This window comes from Hemitrygon akajei, chromosome 20, assembly GCF_048418815.1.
Source record: "Hemitrygon akajei chromosome 20, sHemAka1.3, whole genome shotgun sequence".
NCBI classification, from domain to species: Eukaryota; Metazoa; Chordata; class Chondrichthyes; order Myliobatiformes; family Dasyatidae; genus Hemitrygon; species Hemitrygon akajei.
Genome location: NC_133143.1, coordinates 49,044,474 through 49,067,889, shown reverse-complemented (window position 1 = coordinate 49,067,889; position 23,416 = coordinate 49,044,474). Strand labels below are relative to the sequence as shown.

The 23,416-nt window shown below is 39.4% G+C and overlaps 1 long non-coding RNA gene across 1 annotated transcript in view; it reads right to left on the bottom strand.

The window, feature by feature from the left end:
* Positions 1-270: 270 nt before the first annotated feature.
* LOC140713766 (uncharacterized) overlaps positions 271-23,416 on the bottom strand; it is a 76,533-nt gene continuing 53,387 nt past the window's right edge. The window contains exons 2-3 of the long non-coding RNA XR_012095728.1: positions 3,896-4,124; positions 271-436 (exon numbers count right to left, since the gene is read on the bottom strand). This is a non-coding gene — a long non-coding RNA (uncharacterized lncRNA). The remainder of the gene's footprint in view (positions 437-3,895; positions 4,125-23,416) is intronic.

Here is a 23,416-nt window from a genome sequence, read left to right as displayed (position 1 = left end):
TGATAGGTAATTGACAGACTGAAGAGAAAGAAAATGCAGATAAAGGAAAATAAAAGCTATAAACTGTAGAGCTATAGAAAATATCCAGTAAGTTAGTTTTGTGTAAATGTGAGTTTGATTGTCAGCATGGACTATGTTGGCTGAAAGGTCTGCATGCAGTTGCCTGACTCAGGTGTTGAATCGTGTATGTTTGCATTGGCAAGTACCATGACTAATAGAATGGATTTAACAATTGCTAGTGTGGGATGAATATTGGTTTAGAAGAATAGCTCTTCTTTATAACAGTGCAGCAAAGCTTCTAATGTCCTCCTGAAAGAGCACATGGGATTGATTTAAAATCTTATCTGAAACAAGGCAGTCATCACAGTGCAGTGAACCCTTCAGGTTGTCCATCTGGATTTTGTTTGCATGGTCTTTGTTAGGGTGGGGTCGGTACCTGGTGGAGCAAATAGAAAAAAGGAAGAAATAGAGAATGAAAGGACATTCACTGAAGTTAAATTCTTAAATCATTTCTGTGATCTCAAAAAAGACAAGCCAATATTTGATTTGTCAGATTCAACTCTGTTGCACGTACCCTTATTCCTTCTCTAGTTTGCCTGTATATAATACAAAGTCATATATTATTAACATTTTCCTCATTAAATTAAATTGAAAATGCCAATTGTAGTGGTAGACCTTATTAACCGGGGCAGAGGGAATTTTTCACGCCCTGCCTGTCAGCTGGATGAAATTCTAATCAAACCTCTAACTTACGCAAGAGTTATTATAAAAGCAGTATGATGAAAGTTTAAAAAACCAGAAAATTGCAGCAGCTAAACTCACTATGCAATTAGTTCTGTCCCTTAAGAAATGGAAGATAATGACAAGTGCACTGGACAATGGGGTTTATTTTACCAATAGTGACAGCTCAAAGCCTGGCTTCTTCCGCAGAGGCTTAATTACACTATTTTATAAAAATTCACTAATGAGTTTGAAGGAACCCAATTAGTTCAAATATGCGCATATGCATATAATTATTATGATTGGTCTAAAAATGCGATAGACTTTGGAGAAAACCTGCAAATCCTGGTAATGTCCTCTCACTTAATTCAGGTGAGTTTTGAGAAATTTGTTGAAGAGTTACATTATAAATTGGTCCTGGCAAAAGGCACTGAAATAGGGTGAATTGGTAGCTCTTTCAAGGAGACAGCTCATCCAAAGGGCCAAAGGGCAGGGATTTATTATATTAGCTCCCTGATGGCTTAGCCAAGCATCTGAAAGTCTGAGTAGTGAAGCTGAGACCTTACCAGGGTGGAAGAATTTAATGGTTTCATGTTTTGGGTCAAAATGTAATTACTTATTAGCTCAGTTCTCATCAGTTACAAATCTTGGGCTCTTTCTGGTCAAATATTATTATTTTACTTCATGTTATGTGCCACAGTTAGCCCTATCCTCAACAATGAGTTAGTTGGTGCTGGATTCAGGTCTTTCTACAGAATGTCTATGCTGACTCTTTGATGCCATCATGATGTTGTACTGTAGGTGACTTACTTTGGGTGAAATTTTAAAGGTGGGGATACATCTGCTTTCAGATGTTCTCAGCATAATTCTGAAGAGGAGCAGGTAAATCCTGTGCTGTTTCTCAGCCTACAGTTATTTCTCAACTTTACAAAGAAAAAAAGAGATTATCATGTTAGTAAGCTTTAATTTCAGCTGGATTTGTTACCTGGGGTTTCTGCCCACCCACTTTAGCCAAATTCTCAACATGAACCACCATGCTCAATCACACATGAAGGGCTTCCAGCAAGGCCTCAGTGTAGATGAGGCTCTTGGCTACATTGTGCTGGGGCCTCATGTCACAGAATTGTCAGGGGAGGGGGGGCATGAGTCTGAGACGGGTCTTAAATCTCTCTGTGCTCAGGAGCATTTAACTTCTACAACAAAGGCTTTAAAAATTACTGAACATGATTGAAGCATTTCAGAATCGGTTTAATATCACCAGCATATGTCATGAAGTTTGTTCAGGAAGACACCAAGAAATAATTAAAGATAGCATTGAAATAACTGAGCTTAAATTTTTCTTTTTTTAAAATTTTATTTTATTTTACTTTTGCTCAGCATAACAAAACTTTCAATTTTCGGAATCCCCATTGAAATGGATAGGATTACTCCTCCATTGGGCTTTTTTTTTCTGCTGCAGAGTCAGAATGACAAACTCTACAGCATTGTGCTGTGAGACCTTAACACAATCCTGTTGCTCCATTGCATTCCAACTGGAATGCAGTAACAGGGCAGATTAACAGATGCCATTCTTTATCACTCAGCATGTCATGGACTTATTGTGGCTCCGCAAAATCTGTGAGACTTATCTTGGAGAGTTTAACACCAATGGTTGCCAAATCATCAGTTCAAAGTAGAAATTCAGCTCATTTTATTGTCATTTGTGTTAGCTGGCTAGGGGAAAGAAAATGGCTGCAATGCTTTCTGCATTGGAAATCTACTGCACATTGAAAAATGCAGTTTATAAGTGTTTTGGTATGCTCTGCAAGTGGTGAAGGGTGCTATATAAATGCAAGTCATTGCTTCCTATTTTAATTATTTCATTTTTGTCCTCTGTAATATTGATTTGCATCTGTTCTACCAGCAGGCTTCCGACACATCTTACAGGTTTAAACTTTTAACAGTTGGAGGCTCTTGCTAAGTCAATATTAGTTATAAATTCTCGATAATTAAAATTTCCATCTACACCGCAGGGTATTTTTTCTCAAGCAGATAGAGCTGGGTAGGAGAATGGGGGAAGAAATTTATATTTGATCCTTTGCATGAAACATTTATATGAGCATTGTTATTTTGTTGGCTTTAATGGAACAAAGTTTAACCAAGAACTGAAATTTAGCAATGCATTTATCATTGGTCACATTCCCTCCTCCAACCAACAATGCACCATCGACAAAACAACCACAACCTCCCCTTCCCCACACCAAACACACATCAAAAAAGTTTCTCTGTATCTGTTAATACCAATGAAAAATAAGCCATGAATCTATAGAATCGTTGCAAAGTTCACTGCGTAAAAATGTTTGTCTTCTGCTACATAAAGAGTAAATTTATTGATTATTGCTGAATAGATTGAAGTTCATGTGCTGAATTTAACTAAGATTACCAAGTTAGTTAAACGTTCATGAGATCTGGGTTGGCAGAACAGGAACATGTGCTGTGTATTTTCCAACATTAGTGGAGAGCATAAGTATCTTTTTAACAACTAAAACTGAGAGAAGAAACTACTGGCAAATACTGAATTCATGCTGATGAAGATTTTGCTATTATAGTTACAAAGACTCATCATCCATGGCCAGTGAACATCAACTGGTGCCATTGTTTTGAGTCACAAATTGTCGAGTGAAGAGAAAGGTTCATTGTTTAACACAACAACAAGGACTGTGAAAGTTAGAATCAGAATCAAGTTTCTTTACACTGACATATGTCATGAAATATGTTGCTTTGAGGCAGCAGTACAGTGCCCCATGTAAAAAAAGTACCATAAGTTATAACAAGAAATGTAAAAAATGTACAGATGTGGTACAAAAATGAAGCAGGATAGTGAGGTAGTGTTCATGGGCTTATGGACCTTTCAGAAATCTAATGGCAGAGGGGAAGAAGCTGTTCCTAAAACATAGTGTATGTTTTGATCATTATCATAATGGTGACAGCAACAATGAAGAATATTTATACAATAACTAACACAGTGAAGTAGCAAACTTGTTGTTCATATACAGGACTGTGCAAAAGTATTATGTACATGTAAAAATTCTGTAAAGCAAAGATGCTTTCAAAACTAATGAAATGAAAAGTTGCAAATTATCAAAAAATTACTATAAAAACTACATCAAATCAATATTTGGGTGACCACCCTCACCTTTTGAACTACTGTACATCAATTCTCTTAGGTACATTGTTATGCAGTTTTAGAAGAAAATCTGCTGGTAGGTTGTTCAACTTGGAAAACTTGAACAAAGTTGTTCATCTTGGAAAACTTGCCACAGTTCTTCTGAATAGTTTGGCTGTCTCGCTTGTTTCTGTCTCTCCAGGTAATCCCAAACAGCCTCGATGATGTCGAGATCAGGGCTCCATGGAGGCCATACCATCTGAAATCATAAAAAATTTAATGTGCCTAAGACTTTTACACAGTACTGCAAGTTCTATTCACCTGCTGTGTTTCATTCATTATGCAAATTTTCACGAGGGAAGGAAACATTTCCATCATTCTGTGAGCTATCTTACTCCCCCACCTAATGCATATTATGTTCCTCTGACAAAGCAGAATACAAGCAGTTTAAAGTGAGTTCACTGATTTATGTTCCATGTCAGCAAGACAAAAGTAAATGGGATTAATGTATGCTTTTTGAATACTATCAACCTGAATGTAACATAGTTCTGTGCCAATGATAATAAATGATTTAAAAAAGTGAGGCATTGCATCTGTATAACCTAACTTGTTGAATTGTAGGAAACAATGTCACAACATTTAAAAGCCCATTCATCCCCAAATAGAAAATAAGAAAATTTGCATTTCTATATCTATTTTTACAACCAGAGTATTTAACAAATATAAACTATTTTTTAAAGAGTGGCCACAATTGTAATGAAGGAAATGTGAAATATATTTTACACATAACATATCTTCTAAAATTGTCATTTGATGTTAACCACATTCTCTACTTATAATGATGTTGATTTGAGACATATATGTTAACCTAGTCACTGCGGAGAACTCCCTTACCATGTTCCACAGAAGTGATATGGCATACTTTATATTTACCTGAGCAGGCAGGAAAATAATTGATTTATTGTCTTTTCTTAACGATAATCCCTCTGACAGTACAGCACAGCACTTTCTAAATTCTACAATGGACTGTCAGCCAAGATTTTGGTGCTCAGTTTACTGGATTGAGACTTGAACACACCCTTTTGATTCAGTGGCAAACAAACTACCCTATGTAACAGCCAAAGCAATCAGATTTATACATTACTGGTATTCATTTGAGAAAATTAATTTCAGCAGTCAATTCAAACTTGATGGAATGTAAAGTCACAAAAAAATCAAATTGGTTTTGCTTGCCAGTGTAAGTATAGGAAGTGGATTTTTACCTTTATCACTTAGAGCAAAATTACAAAAGTGTTTTTCAAAAGATTGACTTAGAATGTTATTGGAAATACTGACCAGTTAAATTGTCCATCCTTATGCGTTTATTAAATTGTTGGCTGTCATACTGATAGAACACAGAAAAGAGGTCACATTTTCCTTTGGGCTTTTGTTCAAAGTTTGAAAGATCTATCCAATTAGTTTCATATCCCTTGTTCTTTCTGTATTTCTCTATAAATGTTTCCCCTTTGTGAAGTTTTCTAATACCCTTTGATAACCATTGAATTGAATTGTCAATTGTCTTTTCGGGCAGTCTGTTCCAGATCATAAAAGGACACTACATCATATTTTCCTCATTTCACCTCTTGCTCTCTTTCCAGTTACCATAGCTTCATCAACAATGGCTTGGGGCACAGCCTCCAAGCATGCCCATTTGCAAGTACTGTCTGCACCCTGAAAGTTGACACCTGAGGTTTGGCTGTCATTGGTTCTGGCTGTAATCACTGTAGATTGAATAATTTTGCATTAGTTCTGAAGATTAACTTGGATCTCAAGGAAAGTCTGGTGAAGGAGAGACACAGTATTGCAGAAAAATATTGTGTTCATTTGGAGACCGTGCTCTGAGTTGAAGCATGTAAGAGGATGGAACTTGCACTTAATATCACCAGGACAGATATCTTCAACCTGCCCCAACTGCAGTAGAGGTTCACGAGAAGATCTTGGAAAACATGGACCACTCCTTCCTTTAAGAGCCACAACTTAGTGAAGCTGGATATTAATGATGATTAAGGAAGAGGCTATCCAATGTTGAAGACCTCAGACCAGACTCAAAATTCATTGTCTAATAGACAGTAGCAGTTGTGCTCTGCAGCTTGCCTCTGAGAGGTGGACCATCTTCAGCAGGCAAATTCAGGCACTAGAAAGAAACACTACCAACAATAACTTGACAAAACCCTCCAAACTCACTGACAGGGTAAAGGAACCAATGTCATTGTGCCCTGCCCAGCCAATATCCCAGCTGAATTTAGTCAATATGTTAGATGGCCTCATCTGATACAAAATCTGAAACAGACACATCATTACAAACTTTGTTATAATCAGAGACTACCAAGTCAACAGAGGAAAGGATAAGAGGATGTGTTGAAAACCTTTTTGAAGAAATAGAACATCACCTTTGTCTCTTGGGTATTTCTAGCCCATGACTGTTCAAAGTGCAGAAGGGGTATTTGATATAGTATTGACAATCTAAGATCAGGAATACCCACCATCTAATAAACTATCTACTCAATCTCCCCTCCCCCCCACCCCACCACCAGTCGGCACTTTCTGTCATTCATTGACCTCATTGGTCACTTCAGAAGTCATAAAACCAAAAAAAGAGGAAAAGGAGAAACAAAATATTGATAACAATGATAGTAGCAATGACCCCCTGCCATTGTGGTGGGATCGGCGAACTTGACAATGTGATTACTTGGGTGTTTGGTCATGCAGCCATGTTCAAGTATAGTGTACAGCAATCCCACACAGCTCAGGGGTGCACCTGGATGAGCATGATGGGGAGGGAGGAGTGGTTGGGCATCCTGACTCTCTGAGGACTGTTTGTTTGGGAGTCCAACACCTAGTTGCACTGTGGTGTATTTAGACTGAGGAGTAGGAATTTGTTTACCAAGGCCTGTGGGACAATAGTGGAAAAGGAAGATAAGTAAATAGATTCTTCTTTTTAATAGAGAAAATGCAGTAGAACAGTGTGATCTAGGATATAATGGTCCATTGTTCCCTGAAGGTGGAATCTCATGTGGATAGGGTGCGGAAGAAAGCTTTTGGTATGCTGGCCTTTATAAATCAGAGCATTGAGTATAGGAGCTGGGATGTAATGTTAAAATTGTACAAGGCACTGGTGAGGCCAAATTCAGAGTATTGTGTACAGTTCTGGTCACTGAATTATAAGAAAGATGTCAACAGAATAGAGAGAGTACAGAGAAGATTTACTAGAATGTTACCTGGGTTTCAGCACCTAAATTACAGAGGAAGGTTGAACAAGTTAGGTCTTTATTCTTTGGAGCGTAGAAGGCTGAGGGGGGACTTGATAGAGGTATTTAAAATTATGAGGGGGATAGATAGAGTTGACATGGATGGGCTTTTTCCATTGAGAGTAGGGGGGTTTCAAACAAGGGGACATGAGTTGAGAGTTAGGGGGCAGAAGTTTAGGGGTAACACGAGGGGGAACTTCTTTACTCAGAGAGTAGTAGCTGTGTGGAACGAGCTTCCAGTAGAAGTGGTAGAGGCAGGTTCGATATTGTCATTAAAAAAAAATTGAATAGGTATATGGACAGGAAAGGAATGGAGGGTTATGGGCTGAATGCAGGTCAGTGGGACTAGGTGAGAGTTAGCATTCAGCACGGACTAGAAGGGCCAAGATGGCCTGTTTCTGTGCTGTAATTGTTATATGGTTATATGTTATATGGTTATGGTTATATAAAAGAAGGAGGAAATAGTGAATAGTGAGAGAAGAAGAAGAAAAAGAAGACAAATGCTTTGTGTTCGATAATCATTAGGCATATTTCTCCCGAATTCTGCATCATCTCACAGGATGATCAAAATGTCACATCTATAGGATCAGGGTCAAAAACTTTGTAACTATTTGTTATTTTGTTCCTTTGGAACAACTTCATAACTGCTGTATCCATTGACTATAGAATTGAGTAATCTTTGCATTTTCTGTTTCTACTTCCTGAAAAAGAAACAGTTAAACTTTAGTTTTGTTTTCAATTTAATGAAAGAGAAAAGGCTTATACTTGTTCTGAGATTTTGCTTCTACTTGTTATCTTAAATAAAATACAATAGAAATAGAGTACTGTTATTTTTGCATCTTGTCAGTACATGGCCTCCTCTTGTGTTATGATAAGGCCACCCTCAGGGTGTAGGAGCAACACCTTTTATTCCAACTGGGTAGCCTCCAACCTAATGACATGAATATTGATTTCTCCTTCCAGTATTCCCCCCCCCCCTCATCCTCCCCTCTTCTTCTATTCCCCAACTCTGGCCCCTTACATCTTCTCATGTACCTATCTGTACCATTGCCCCCCTCCCTGCCCTGGGTTCCTTCCTTCCCTTTCTCCTCTGGTCCACTCTCCTCTCCTACCAAATTCCTTCCTCTCCATCTCTTTATCTTTCCCATCCACCTGGCTTAATGTATCATCTTCTAGCTATTCTCCTACCTCTCCCCCATCTTGTTATTCTGTCACCTTCACCTCTCCTTTCCAGTCCTGAAGAAGGGTCTCAGTCCAAAATTTCGATTGTTTATTCATTTCCTCATTTGCTGAGTTCCTCCAGAATTTTGTATGAGTTGTTATGTATCTGTTTACTTTCATTTATAAAAGATTAACAACAATGATATTTTTTTTTATTGTGGGTTGTCCCAAACTGGAAAAGCAGAAAAGGAGTACAAATTATCATTCTCCTCATCTATAGATAATAGCTACATAGAATGAAAACCAGTCAGCTTCTACTGTTTCCTACAGTAACAGTATATTATTTTGTCTCTGGCCTGTAGAATATGGGATATCACTGAGGACCTTGCAGAAGTATGACCTATTTTTCATCAAATGCCATGCAATGGGTTTCTCCAGTGAGGGATGTTAAATCCCTAATGAAATTTCTAAAAATATCTACTGGGCTCACTCTATCTCTAAATACCCAGCTGACAATGTGCAGCAAGTACAGAAGGAAAATATTAGAAGCAATCTTTCCAATATAGGCACAACAATAGAGACAGGTAAACGATTAAGCTTCAGGCTAATCCTCAAAGCTACCTGCACATAGTCCATTTAAACTGAAACTATTATCACAGGTGTGATGCTTTTTTCAGTGGAATGTAATTTAGAATTTACAACAATAAAGACAAAATGGATTTAGAAGATTCATAGGTTAAATGAGCACCTTTGTATTGCAGACACAGGAACCTCAACCTTAATTAATTTGTGCAGGATTTCATTCTGCGCCCAACAAGCTTTGGATTGCTATTAGCTGATGTTCATTTTGATACCATCGTCTAGATCAGTTATAACTCTAGAGTAGAGAATATTAGAATCAGAATCAGGTTTATTATCACAGGCATGTGTCATGAAATTTGTCAACTTAGCAGCAGTAGTACAATGCAATACAGAATAAAATAGAAAGAAAAAATAAGCAAGTAAATCAATTGCAGTAAGTATAAAAAATAGATTAAAAATAGTGCAAAACATAAGTAATATATAAGTTTAAAAAAGTGAGGTTGTGTTTATGTGTCTAACGCCCACTTAGAAATTGTATAGCAGAGGGGAAGAAGCTGTTCCTGAATCACTGAGTGTGCGTCTTCAGGCTTCTGAACCTCCATCCTGCTGGTAACAATGAGAAGAGGGCATGCCCTGGGTGATGGAGGTCTTTAATAATAGCGGTCACATTTCTGAGGCAACGCTCCTTGAAGATCTTTTAGATACTATGGAGGCTAGTACCAAAGATGGGGCTGACTAATTTTACAACTTTATTTCGGTCCTGTGCAGGAGACCCAAACCCCCCCTCCCCATACCAGACAGTGACGTAGCCTCTCTGAATGCTCTCCAAGGTACATCAATATAGTTTTCAAGTGTCTTAGTTGACAAACTAAATGTCTTCAACCTCCTAATGAAATATAGCTGCTGTTTTGCCTTCTTTATAGCTGCATTCATATATTGGGACCAGAGCAGATCCTCAGAGATCTTGATACCTAGGAACTTCAAACTGCTCACTCTTTCTACTTCTGATCCCTCTATGAGGATTGGTTCATTTTCCCTCGTCCTCCAATTTCTGAGGTCCATTTACTAGGTTGTTGCTGTGACGCCACTCAATTAGCTGGTATCTCTCATTCCTGTATGCCCTCTCGTCTCCGTCTGAGCGCCTACTGATAGGTCTAGCTAATGTACAAATGCAAGACAGTAGGTGGAAATGTAGCCTTTGTGGTACTTGCTTAACTTACAATGTAGAAGCTGATGTACATCATGCTCTTCTGAAATTCAATTGTAAATCGTTTAGTTTCAAATGTATCTGAATTTCGGAAATGGACTTTAGTGCAAGTTATTACAGTTATTATATCACAGGCTTAATGTGTAGAGCAGTCTACTCAACCTTTTTTTTTGCCCCGGAGGAACCCTTAAAATAATTTTCAGGTCTCAGGGAACCCCTGCGTAAAAAATATTATATCTACAGCTCACGGTATGTTAGCGTGATCAGTAACTTGTGGTTATAATAGTCCAAAAATCATTGTTAATGCTCTTTTGAGTTCAGAATGAATTTTTAGCCAACCTTTCTTGAAAAAACAGGTGGTTAAGCTTAGCTTAACTTTCTTGTAATTAATCTCCTTCTCTTTCATAAATTTTAAAAACTCATAAGGCAAACATAATAAATTTCTGTTAAATAACTGGCTTAAGCCAAAATGGGATTTAATTTTTCTAAAGGTAGGCTCTGTAGATTTAATTTAAATAAAGGTTGTAAATTGATTTTAGTTAATGCTATTTACAACATGAAAATTTATTGACAATGTTGAATGGTAAAGATACTAAAAACCATAAGCCAAAACAATATGAATAAAAATACAGCCTAAGCCACAATTTTATACAAGACTTTGAAGAAACGTTTTCTTACTAAGTGGCATGATCAGGGTCAAATATAGGCCTAGCATATGAAACGTGTGCTTGTTTTTTGCTGCACAAATGCTCGATACTGGCTTGAACTTGAGACAAGCACACATAAGTCTAACCTTCAACTGAAATGAGATGATCTCTATCCTTGCTCTTGATGATTGTTAAACAAGAAAAACTTGCTCACACATGTCAGAAGTTGAAAACTGTAGCAAAATTTTCATTGCATTCCGATGAATGATAGAGTACTTTTCTTTCACAGAAATCCCGAAGTTGTCCAGGGACAGGTCAGTATTATCTCATCTTGAGTGCACGATCAGAAGGCATCTCACAAAGTTCTTCCTCTTTTCTCAAAGTCAAGTTCTCAGGTTGAGCAGATGATTCAGAGAAAGGGTCCCTAACCCAGTCATATACATGTGTTGAAAGGGAGGAAAAACATTGTACAATTTTGTTCTACAGTTCTTCCAGGTGGTCTCCAATAAGTATTGAGACTCTCTGATATCCTATTCACTCTCAAGCCCAAAAAGCAGTGGAAACATTTCAAAATTTCCTTTTGCAACATGACTTTTCCAAAGTTTCAGCTTCCTTTTAAATCCAAGAATCTTGTCACTTGAAGTCAAAACATTTTCTCCAGGGCCTTGCAGAGACTTGTTCAACTGGTTCACAAGATGAAAAACGTCTGCTAAGTAGGCTAGCTCCTGCAGCCATTCTTTATTTTCAAAGCACTCAGCAAAATCTGGCCCGTTCTTTTTTTGAAAGTACTTCTTTTAGCTCAAACACCCTGCTGAGAATAAGCTGCTGGATTTCTGTATAGAACTGGGGATTGGTGTGCTCTTTGTCCAGGTTTTCACACCTTACTTTAAACATTCTCAAGTGAACTTGGTCTTTGTTTAATAAAGTTAACCGTTTTTATAGCATTATTCAGAACATTTTTCATTTCATCTGAAAGAGTTTTTGACATCAGCACCTCTCTGTGAAGAAACCATTGTGTGGTGACATTGTCAGGATTTTTTTTAGAAGAGAAATAAAACCTCTCATGGAGCCAGCCACAGATGGGGCACCATCAGTACAGGTGCCAACACAGTTCCTCCAAGACAGACCTTTTGTTTCCACATATGAAGGCAAAACATTAAATATATCTTGGCCTTTGCTTGTTTTGGGTAGCTCTTTACAACAGAAAAAGTTTTCTTGAATTTCAGCCTCATTTACAAATCTTACAAATGCCACAACATTAGATTAGATTTTTTAGATTACCGTAGATTCCGGACTACAGAGCGCACCTGATTAAAAGCCGCTGGCTCAAATTTTAGAAATAAAATCAATTTTTTAATTGTACAGGCCACACCGGATTTTAGGCCGCACCGGATTTTCGGCCGCAGGTGTCCCACGTTGTAATATGAGATATTTACACAGAAAGATATTACACGTGAGGATTTTTTAACTTTTAATTAAATCCATATGGTAACAAAAACAAATACATATTGCAAATGCTTTTTTTCGAACCGTGCCCGTAACGCGGCTACTTTTAAATATACGTTGCGTATACTTCTTTACTGAACAACATTCCAATATCTCCTAACGACTGGTAAAAAATATATATACTGCAGCCTACCAGGAAAAGTTATTGATCGCCTTTAACTTAAAAGCAGCGTTCGCTCAGATCCAAAGCCGCTCGCGTAATGCGCTCCCTCCCTCCGTCCCGTTTTATCGCAAACGGCATTTTTCCCACAAGACGCGGCGAAACTGGGTGTGACGTCATAGCATCCCGCGATGTAGTACAGAAAACAAATATAGTTAAAACTCTTCTAACTTTAACTAGAAAATGAATTACTAAGCGAAAATATTATAAACTAAATAACTGCCATAAAGGCAGCACAATGCTTTTCTTCGAGTGTTTTCCATGTTGATGAGGGTGAGTACAAATGACTGATTTACAATAATTTAATTGTGAAAGTGCGCTTGATTTATCGTACAATTTCATTGGACCTCTGTGAACTACTCATCAATTTTATTGGTCTACTGTTACGAGGCAAAATGTTTACGAGGCGGCATGAAAAAAAATCATGTATTAGCCGCTCCGTTTTAAAGGCCGCAAAGTTCAAAGCTGTTCAAAATGTGGGAAAAAAGTAGCGGCTTAAAATCCGGAATCTACGGTAGATTATGAGGACACTCAGTCCCCGTTTATTGTCATTTAGTAATGCATGCATTAAGAAATGATACAATGTTCCTCCAGTATGATATCACAGAAACACAAGACAGACCAAGACTAACTGACAAAAACCACATAAATATAACATATAGTTAGAACAGTGCAAAGCAATACCGTAATCTGATAAAGAGCAGACCATGGACACGGTAAAAAAATGTCTCAAAGTCCCCAATAGCCCATCATCTCACGTAGACGGTAGAAGGAAGAAAAACCCTTCCTGCCATGAACCTCCAGCGCCACAACCTTGCCGATACAGCACCCTGGACGCACCCAACAACCAACTCTGAGTCCGTCCAAAAACTTCCAGCCTCCGACCAGCCCTCCAACACCGAGCACCATCTCCACCGAGCGCTTCGACCCCAGTCCCGGCCGCCAAGCAACAGGCAAAGCCAAGGATTCGGGGCCTTCCTCTCCGGAGATTTTTCAATCGCACAGTAGCAGCGGCAGCGAAACAAGCATTTCAGAAGTTTCACCAGATGTTGCTCTGTGCTTCTCACGTCTGTCTCCATCAAATCAGGATTGTACACGGCATCCTACTTGACAGATTACAGATATTCATCCCGGAGTGGCCACTGCGCACTGCGTCACGCCGCCAGCTTCTCTTTTGTTGCATGACATTTATCGGTGAAATTTGTTGACTCATTAACCAGGATAGATCAGCTATTGTTTTTCAGTTTATCACACAAAACTTCTTCAACATCATGTGACATGTAGGTCGACTTATCATACTGTTTGCGAGTGGCCACCTTCTCACCTGAACAAAATACATGCAAGACCTCATTCTCCTACCTTGGCAGTGTCATCCCCAATGATGGTAGTAAGGGATGTTAACAATCGAGTCGCCATTTTGGGCACCTCCAGAAACATGTATGGAAGAACTAGCAGCTGTGTCTGTCCACAAAAATCCAGGTGTACAGGGCTGCGGTGGTCACTACACTGCTATACGGTTCTGAAGCCTGGGTCTTGTATCATAAGCAAATCTGGTTGATTGAGTGCTTCCATCAGCGTTGCCTCTGCTCCATCCTGGGTATCAAGGACCTGGAGAAGGCTTAAATTCCAAGCTTTGAGGCTACTTTACTGCTCAGGCAGCTCCACTGGCCAGGCCACGTGTCTCGCGTGGACAACTCCAGGTTACCGAAAACAGTACTCTACAAAGACTTCTCTCAGGATAAGAAAGATCAACTTAAGACGCAGTTCTCTCAGGGAAATAGCAAGGTCAATGAGTGACAGCAGCTAGCCAGCTGCTAGCGGCCACTGTGACAGAGACTACTGGAGAACACCAATCCACAGCGCTGCCAAGAACTTTGAGGAATCCAGAAGAGCGACTGCTGAAGAGACACAGAAAGGATCCTACTACCCAAGTGCTCGCATCCCAGCTGTTCCTGTGCCCCTTCTGCTCCAGAGTCTGCAGGTCTAGAATTGGCCTCTACAGTCACCTATGATCATGCCATTGCTCCTGAGGACTCTTCTTCCTTTCTAATCTTTGCAAGCAAAGAAACCAGCCATCATCATCATTGATCATGAAACCTTTTCAATTTCTCATACTGCATCCTGTCCTAGCATTATACCGACGATAATTTTACTTGCTACCTTTATTAGGATCTCACCAACTGTGTGACTTTTCCTTTTCTGGGTAATAAGTTATGCTACTAAATAGTTTGCTTCCTGAAACCTTTTACAGACTCTGACTTTACTAACAAAAGCTTTATTCTGTTTGCTTTGAGATTCCAACAGATGTTCAAAATAATCAACACTTTACTGTGTTGTATGGCTGTGATTTGTAGTTAGGTGTATTTTCAATTTTGCAGGAGACGTTGCTGCATCTGTAAGTTGTCCTCCATTGGCTAGACACAATGGAATATGACAATTTGAATCAGCAGTCCATGTAAAACTCATTGATAAGTAGCTTTCATTGTAAAGGCAGACTTCTTTGTTTCTGTTGCTGTACTACTGCAGTGAAATGACCCTGAAGTTTGTAATTCAAAAGTCGCTACGTTGGACCATCAGACATGCCTGTAAAACACAGGGGTTAATAAGATAGAAAAGGGGGCGAGTCCATTCAATGATCAGAAAACACACTTCACGTTCCTCATCAGCCTACTATCCTCCCTTCTGTGCAATATAGCAATCACCAATAATCAGCCTATCGTCCTCCACTCCATGTAATACAGAGCTCACCAGTTATCATCTTATCATCCTTCTCTTCATGCAGTACAGAGCTCACTCATTATCAGCCTTCTGTCTTCCCCTCTGTGCAATATAGCACTCAGCAATTATGAGCCTACTGTCCTTCTCTCCATGCTATACAGTGCTTACCAATTATCAATGGCCTCCCACTAACTCACATCAAAAACTGAGAATGGACTCAACCAGTCCTACTGCACTCTGCCACACTGGGCTGAGGGACCTCTAATGAGATTGCTAACGGGGCGCCCCAGTCACTGGCCACCACTAGCATCGCATGTCATGTGAAGTTTAAAAAGCGATGTTTATTTTTTAAAATCATTATCCCTTGTGTAATCCCAAGCAACCACTCATGGAACCCTAGGGTTCTGCGGAATCCCAGATGGGAAACCTTGGTGTAGAGAAGTCCAATTTCTATCTGACCAACTCTGCTGCAGTACTTCAACATTATCATAAAGTGGTGGAAGTGATGGCAACAAAGCCTGATAACTCCAGTGACCTGCCTTTATGGGTTTTCTCTGGGTGATCTGGTATCCTCCTACTTCCTAAAGATGTTGTAACTGGTAGATTAATTGGCTATTGTGAATTGCTCTGACATTGGGGAAAAGATAGGAGAATCAGGATAAAGTAGATGGATGTAGGAGAGAAAATAGATCACAGGAAAAATAGGTTGTGAAGTGGATTGATAAGATTGTTGTGAGAGCTGGCACTGACTCAATGGTCCAAATGGCTTTGTCCTTTGTTATAAAAAGGAATTTTATTGCAAATCTTGACTGCTGAGACAAGTTCCAGTTTGGATGAAATAACCTGTCACTGAAATAATTTGCTGATCATCACTGAATTAGATTTGTCCTCTTCTTTGTTTGTGATGGTATTGGGTTTGCTGACCATGATGTTCTAAACTGAAACACAGACCTTAAATCCTATCTGATATAAATAGCTATTGGTACCCACACTAAAGGGAGATCATACTGTAACTACCTGACCTTCAAAAGCAAATTCACTTCCCTGTTTATTTTCCACAGCAGGTTTAGCTGCCAATACTCACTATTTGAGTATTGGGTCGCCGTTTCGTACCAAGGAGAAGATACTTCCAAGCAAGCAAAGTAGTTGAAACACAATTCATGTATTTTCAGTGATACACGTTTAATCCAAACAGCATTTTTAAAATGTACTTAAAACTCACAGAGGAGTTCTCTCTTATATAAGACTTCCAAATTACACACCATTTCTAAAACACAAAGGATTTCCAAAACACAGGTACAATTTTAATAAGCTAAAAAGACATACCAACAATGCAGACAAATGAATCGTTTGTCACAGAAATCAAAGCCAGAAGAATGGATTCAAGACACCCCATGTTTCTGTTCTTCTTCTTGATGTTGTTTAACCCTTCCTAATAAGCCTCAACTGCTTCATACACTTATACAGATTGGCAGCCACTTGGATGACTTCATGTCTATATGATATTTCCTCAGGTATCCTTTTTATACAGTCTAAAAGCTTCTTGGAGACACAGTTCCAAGGTACCCACAACTAATGTTGTGAAGCTGATTCCATGAACACACAGACCTTCCACCTTATTAATATATCAGCCATTTGATATGCTAATTGACATAATCCATCTGGTCTGCAAGGTTCTTTGAATTAAACAATTTATCAACATCGTCTGTTTGAAACAAGCCAATTTAAGTAACTCATTGTCTTAAACTGCATCTCTTGAAAAAAAAAAGGTTGTAACCAAATATCCTGCTTTCAAGCCTGTTTGCAAAACTGTCCTTTCAACTGCAAACTGATTATTGTTTGCATTTGACATCAAAAACTGGCTCCCGTTTATGACCAGCAGCTAAACAAAGAATATTATTTGGAAGTTTATCCTATTGAAAAACAATCCTTTAACCTCCAGAAGTATCAGGTGCTATGCTTGGAAAGCCAAGCTTGGCAAAAAAGGAGAGGCTCCCTGGCCCAGGAAGTGAACATCCATCACAGATTGTGGGAAACTACATTGAATTGTGCTGGTGGGAGGGTGGGGCAAAACAAAATGATAGATGGATGAAGTTGGAAACAATTAAAATGCAAGCTCTTCTTCAGCTATCTTTCAACAAACAGGACTCACTAGAAACTTGAGAAAGATATCTAAACATTGCAATCCGCGAAAATAGAAAAACACAGATTCTCTAAGTGCTCAATCTGAATGCAGTGAACTATGCCAGAGGTCTTGGAAAAATATAACTGCTGAGTAATTTATCCCCACCTGAGAACACTAAATGAGATAATTAGTGGAATGAATTTTGAAGCTCTTTGTAACCACATTGCACCTGTAGTACTACTGATCAGGATGGATTTCAAGTCTCAAATCATAATGCAGATTTGACTTCTGGGAGATATTAGGTCTTTAGAGGAAAATGGGTAATGAACACAAGGAAAATAATATACTTAATAATGTTTATAATCATATTATTGTGAAGTAAATGTATAAATGGGATGAAAGTATATTTTCCACTTTTGAATATAGTAAATGCTATTAGATTGCCTTTATGCAACTCACTTTACCAAAGAATCTTGCAGTCAGAGAAAAAAGGCAATTATTCTGTTGGTCCTGGCTGAATTTGAATCAACGATTAAATGATAATGTCAAACCCACTGGTTCCTAGATTAATACACTTAAATGTCATGTAAGTTAGAAACTAGCAGGTGATAAGATGATATCTTTGCTATCTGAAAGAAAACCACAAAATATTCTAAAAATACCCACATTGCTCGCACAGCCTTCTAGGCTGAGTTGCAGGTCCAGGGCTTTCAGAATTCTTGATATAAATAACGGTATAAATGTTACTTCTACCTTGCCTGCAGGACAATAATGATAGCTATTCACTTACATCCACCAGTTCTTCCAAATCATGCACACAATAATGTACAGTAAAATAATGAACATTAAATGTATATTACATCTTCTGTAAAACAAATCAATTAGAATTCTTAGATTTGACCGGTGTTAGAATCGCTTGATGAAATGTATCTTTGGTTGCTAATGGTAAAGTATATAAGATGATGCAAAACAACAAACTTTTAGAGGAAGGGAGGAAGAAAGTAGAGACAGCAACTGGAAGATGGCAGGTGGAACTAAAGTGTAGAGTCAAAGGGATGGTCAACATTTTTGGCTGAAGCTATATCAGGACTGCACCGAGAAGATGGGCAGTATAAAAAGGAAACAGAGAGCGGTAAGACAGGATTGGTAGGTGATAAATGGAACTGGCAAAGAATGTATTGTTGGGCAGAGGGAGCCTGGTGGGGAGAGGGAGGGGAAGGGGGTTTCGAGGGATTGATATTGATGTGTGATAGGTGGAAGGAAATAAGAGAAAAAACTTGGGCAGATGGAGTCAGGTTGGGAGAAGGGGATGGGAAAGGTAGAGGCAGAGGCTGGAAGGTGTGGAATCCAATAAAGGATTGATGATGGGCAAATTGAACCAGATGGAAAGGGGAGAAGAAGTTCAAACATTCAAACTTCAAAATACCTCATGTCTGTGTACCATATACATATCAAAGTATGTATATGTCACCATATATCCTGAAATTTGTTTATTTGCAGGCATTTATAGGAAAATAAAGAATTGCAATAGAATTTATGAAAAGCTACAAATAACGAAGAAACAACTAATGTGCAAAATAAGACAAACCATTCAAATAGTTTTTAAAAATAAATAAATAATACTGAGTATAGAGTCCTTGAAAGAGAGTCTATAGTTTGTGGAGTCACTTCAGCAATGAGGTGAGTGAAGTTACCCACACAGGTTCAGAAGCCTGGTGATTGTAGTGTGATAATTGTTCCTAGACCTGGTGGTATGGGACCTAAGGTTCCTGTACTTCCTGACTGATGGCAGTAGTGAGAAAGGAGCATGGCCTGGGTGATTACATCCATGTCTTCTTGTGGCAGGGCTCCTTGTAAATGTGCTCAGTGATTGGAAGGGCTCTGCATTTGATGGTCTGGGCTGTACCCACCACTTCTTGTAGATTTTCCCATTCCTGGTTATTGGTGTTTTCATCCCAGGTCATGATGCAATGATTCAGATACTCTCCTCTTTGCAACAATAGAAGCTTGTCAAAGATCTAGATGAAATACCAAATATGTGTATGCAACTTCAGAGGTGCTATCATGCTTTCTCTGTGATGGCATTTATGTGCTGGTCCCAGGACAGCTCCTTCGAGATGGTAACACTAAGGAATTTAATGTTATTGACTCTCTCTACCTCTGATCCCCTAATGAGGACTGGCAAATGGACCTCCAGTTTCCTCCTCCTATGGCCAATAATCAGATCATTGGTTTTGCTGATGTTGAATGTAAGTTTGTTGTCATGGGATCATTCACTGGATTTTCAATCTTCCTTCTGTAATCAATTTGTTACCACCCATGATTCAACCAACAAACTTAAATACAACATTCAGCTTGTACTTAGCCTCACAATCATAGGAAAGGTAGTCCAAGGAAGAAGAAACCCAAGTGTGTGGGTAATGAGCAGATGACCCAGGTCAGGGAGGGTAATGCATCTATGTGATGGAGGGGGAGGTAGAAAACGTGAACAGAGGGAGAACCTAAGAGAATCAATAGGGGTGGGAAAGAAATATATTTTTTATGTGGAAGTGGAAAACACAATGTTCATACCAGGGTGGTTACAGACTTTATTAAAACAGCTGTGGTTGAGTGTGTCCTCATGAAAATCATTCAGGGCTTTCCCCAATCAGAAGCCCTGGATGAGCAATGAAATCTAGAGCCTGCTGAGAGCCAGATCAGAGGCATTCAAGTCTGCAGATCAAGAATGCTACACAAGGTGTATTTCTCGAGCAAAGTGGAGATTCTGGATGAGACTGGAGTCAATGAGGGACTCGACAGCTGGGGCAGGGTTTGAATGCCACAACCTCCTACAAAGCTAGATCTTGCAGATAGGGGACAGCAAAGCTTTGCTTTCAAATGATCTCAATACCTTCTATTTTCTCTTTGACCACCAGAACAGGGAGAAAATATCATACACCCCCATGTCTCCCGATGATCCTTTGGTCTCAGTATCTGAAGATGATGTGAGGACTGTCTTCAAGAAAGTGAATCCAAGGGAAGCATCCTGTCCAGATGGAGTACCTGGTGGAGTACTGAAGACCCATGCTGACTAACTTGCTGGTGTATTCACGGATATCCTCAACCTCTCGCTCCAGCAATGTGTGGTTCCCACCTGCTTCTAGCAGGCTTCAACCATACCAATGCTCAAGAAGAGCATGGTAACCTGTCTAAGTGACTATTGCCAGGTGGTTCTTACATCCACAATGATAAAGTGCTTCGAGAGGCTGGCGTTGAAGCCTGTCAGCTCCTGTCTGAATGGTGACTTCGCCTGCCGAAGCAACAGCTGATGCTATCTCAATGGCTCTTCACACAAACCTGGAACATCTGCACAGCAAAGATGCATACATCAGGGGGCTCCTTATCAATTACAGCTCGGCATTTAACAGCATCATCCCCTCAAAACTGATCAGTAAACTCCAGGACCTGGGCCACAATACTCCTTTGAGCAACTGGATGCCAGATTTCCTCATTTGTAGACCCCAGTTGGTTAAGATTGGCAAAAACATCTCCTCCACAATCTCCACTAGCACAGAAGCACTACAGCGATGTGTCCTTAGCCCCGTGTTTGACTTGCTTTACGCCTATGACTGTGTGGCTAACTACAACTCTAACACCATACACAAGATTGCTGACAACATCACTGTTGTGGGCTGCAACAAAGAGGGTGATGAATCAGCATACAGGAGTGTTGTTGAAAGTTTGGCTGAGTGGAGTAATAGCAACAAACACTCACTCAATATCATTAAGGCCAAGGAACTGATTGTAGACTTCAGGAGAGGGAAACCAGAGGTCCATGAGCCAGTAAGCATTGGAGGATCAGAGGCGGAGAGGGTCAGTAACTTTAAATTCCTGGGTGTCATAATCTCAGAGGACCTGTCCTGAATACAACATATAAATATTATTGTGAAGAAAGTACGACAGCACCTCTACTTCCTCGGGAGTCTGTGGAGGTCTGGCATGTCATCGAAGATCTTGGGAAATTTTTATAGATGTGTGGTGGAAAGTGAGCTGACCGGCTGCATTACATCCAGGCATGGGAACACCAACATCATTGAGTGGAAAATACTAAAAAAGGTAGTGGATTCAGCCCATACATCATGGGTAAAGTCCTCCCATCCATTGAGCACATCTTCATGAAACATTGCTGTAGAAAATCATCATCGACCATCAAAGTTCTTCACCACCTGGGAATGCCGCGTTCTCACTGTTGCCATCAGGTAAAAGGTACATGTACCTCAGGACTTGCACCATCTGCTCCAAGAACAATTACTACCACTCAACCATCATGCTCTTGGACAAAAGGGGATAGCTGCACTCATTTAAGGATTCTGTTATCTTGTTATTTCATGCCTGTTATTTATTGCTATTTATTTTTATCTGCTTTGCACAGTTCATTTACAGTTAAGAGTTCCTGTACTATAGACTTGCTAAGTATGCCAACAGGAAAAAGAATCTCAGGGTTGTATGTGGTGTCATGTAGGTACTCTGATAATAAATTTTACTTTGAACTTTGGGTTGTAGGTGACACAACTGAAATATGCTCACTGCTCCTCTTCTGTGATCTTTGCTGCTCTCGAACTCTTCAACCATGCATTCACCCAGCATCTATCACCTACTAACTAACCTCACCTTTGTGCACTGCTGTCTTCCCCTTCCTTTCCAGTCCCGAAGAAGGGGCTTTGTCTGAAAGATTGACTATTTACTCATTTCCACAGCTATTGTCTGACCTGCTGAGTTGCTCCAGCATTTTGTGTGTGTTGCTCTGGGTTTCCAGTATCTGCAGAATTTCTTCTGTTTATAAAATATGATACATTGTTCACCATGGTAGTGGAGAAAGCTGAGGACAGGCAGTGGTCAATATGGAATGGGAATGGGAGTTATAATGACTACCCTAACCCCATCTGGTTTCATTTGTTCGCCAGCCTGTCCTTATGTGGTTCCACCTATCATCATCCAGTGTTTGTCTCTGTTTATTACCTCCCCTCCTCCGCACACCACTGCTCTGATCATCTGCCATTTTTTTTTTCCTTTACTTGTTTCTACCATAAATTCACCTGCCTCTGTATGTGAACTTCACCTCAATCCCATCCCCCCATTTGGTTCCATCTGCCAATTAATCTCCCATTTCACCTGGTCCCATCTATTACATACCAGCCCATGTCTCAGCCCTCCCACTCATCTACTTATACGGCCTATCCTCCCTCTGTCCTCTTAGTCTTGATGCTAGGTCTCGCCCTCTGCCATCAGAGTTCTGAATGGTTCATGAATCTGTGAACTATTTCTCTTTTGCACAATTTACTTATTGTAATTTATAGTCATTTATATGTCTTGCACACTACTACTGCCACAAATAACAAATTTCACCCAGTATGCCAATGATAATAAATCTGATGCTGGTTTTTCTGATCCCAATTTAGGATTTTGGAGCAACACCCACAAAATGTGAAGGAACTTAGCAGGGAAGGCAGCTTTCATAGAGGGAAATGAGCAGTCAATTGCTTCATCAGGACTGGATAGAAAGACGGGGGTAGAAGTCAAAATAAAAGGGAAGGGGGAGATGGAAGAGCGTGAGTTGGCAGGTGGTATAGCATTTTCCATGGTGAAGGCTTTTCAGGAGGAGTGTGCTGAACTCAAGCGGAGATGGGAGAAAATGAAGCTGGCTGTCAGATTTGGCAACAACTATGGATTAATGTAAATTTATATTGTTTAATAGTCATGAAACAACAAAGAATTAAATATGTTCCTTGCACCATTTAGGAGATTAATAGCCTAATTAAGCAGTGAAATATTGTGTACCCAACAAGAAAGAAATGAGATTTAACTTTTTCCCAAGAGACTGAGTCAATACAATTAGAATCTACCCTGTTTGAAAGCAGGAATTAGGGAGGTGATCCCTTTCAATTCAAACTGTGCACATGATAATTACGTTAATCAAAAATAATGGAACTTGTAGATTTAACTAGGTTTATTTGCATTAAAAGGTAAGTAGGCCACAGTAAACATCAGACTAAACCACAAGGAATCAATTGAAATGCATATTTATGATCAAAATACAGAGTTACCCAAATTGTTTTTCAATTTAATTACTATTTGGTTTTTGTGTGGAAGTTTACTGCTGCAATTTGGAATACCATAAG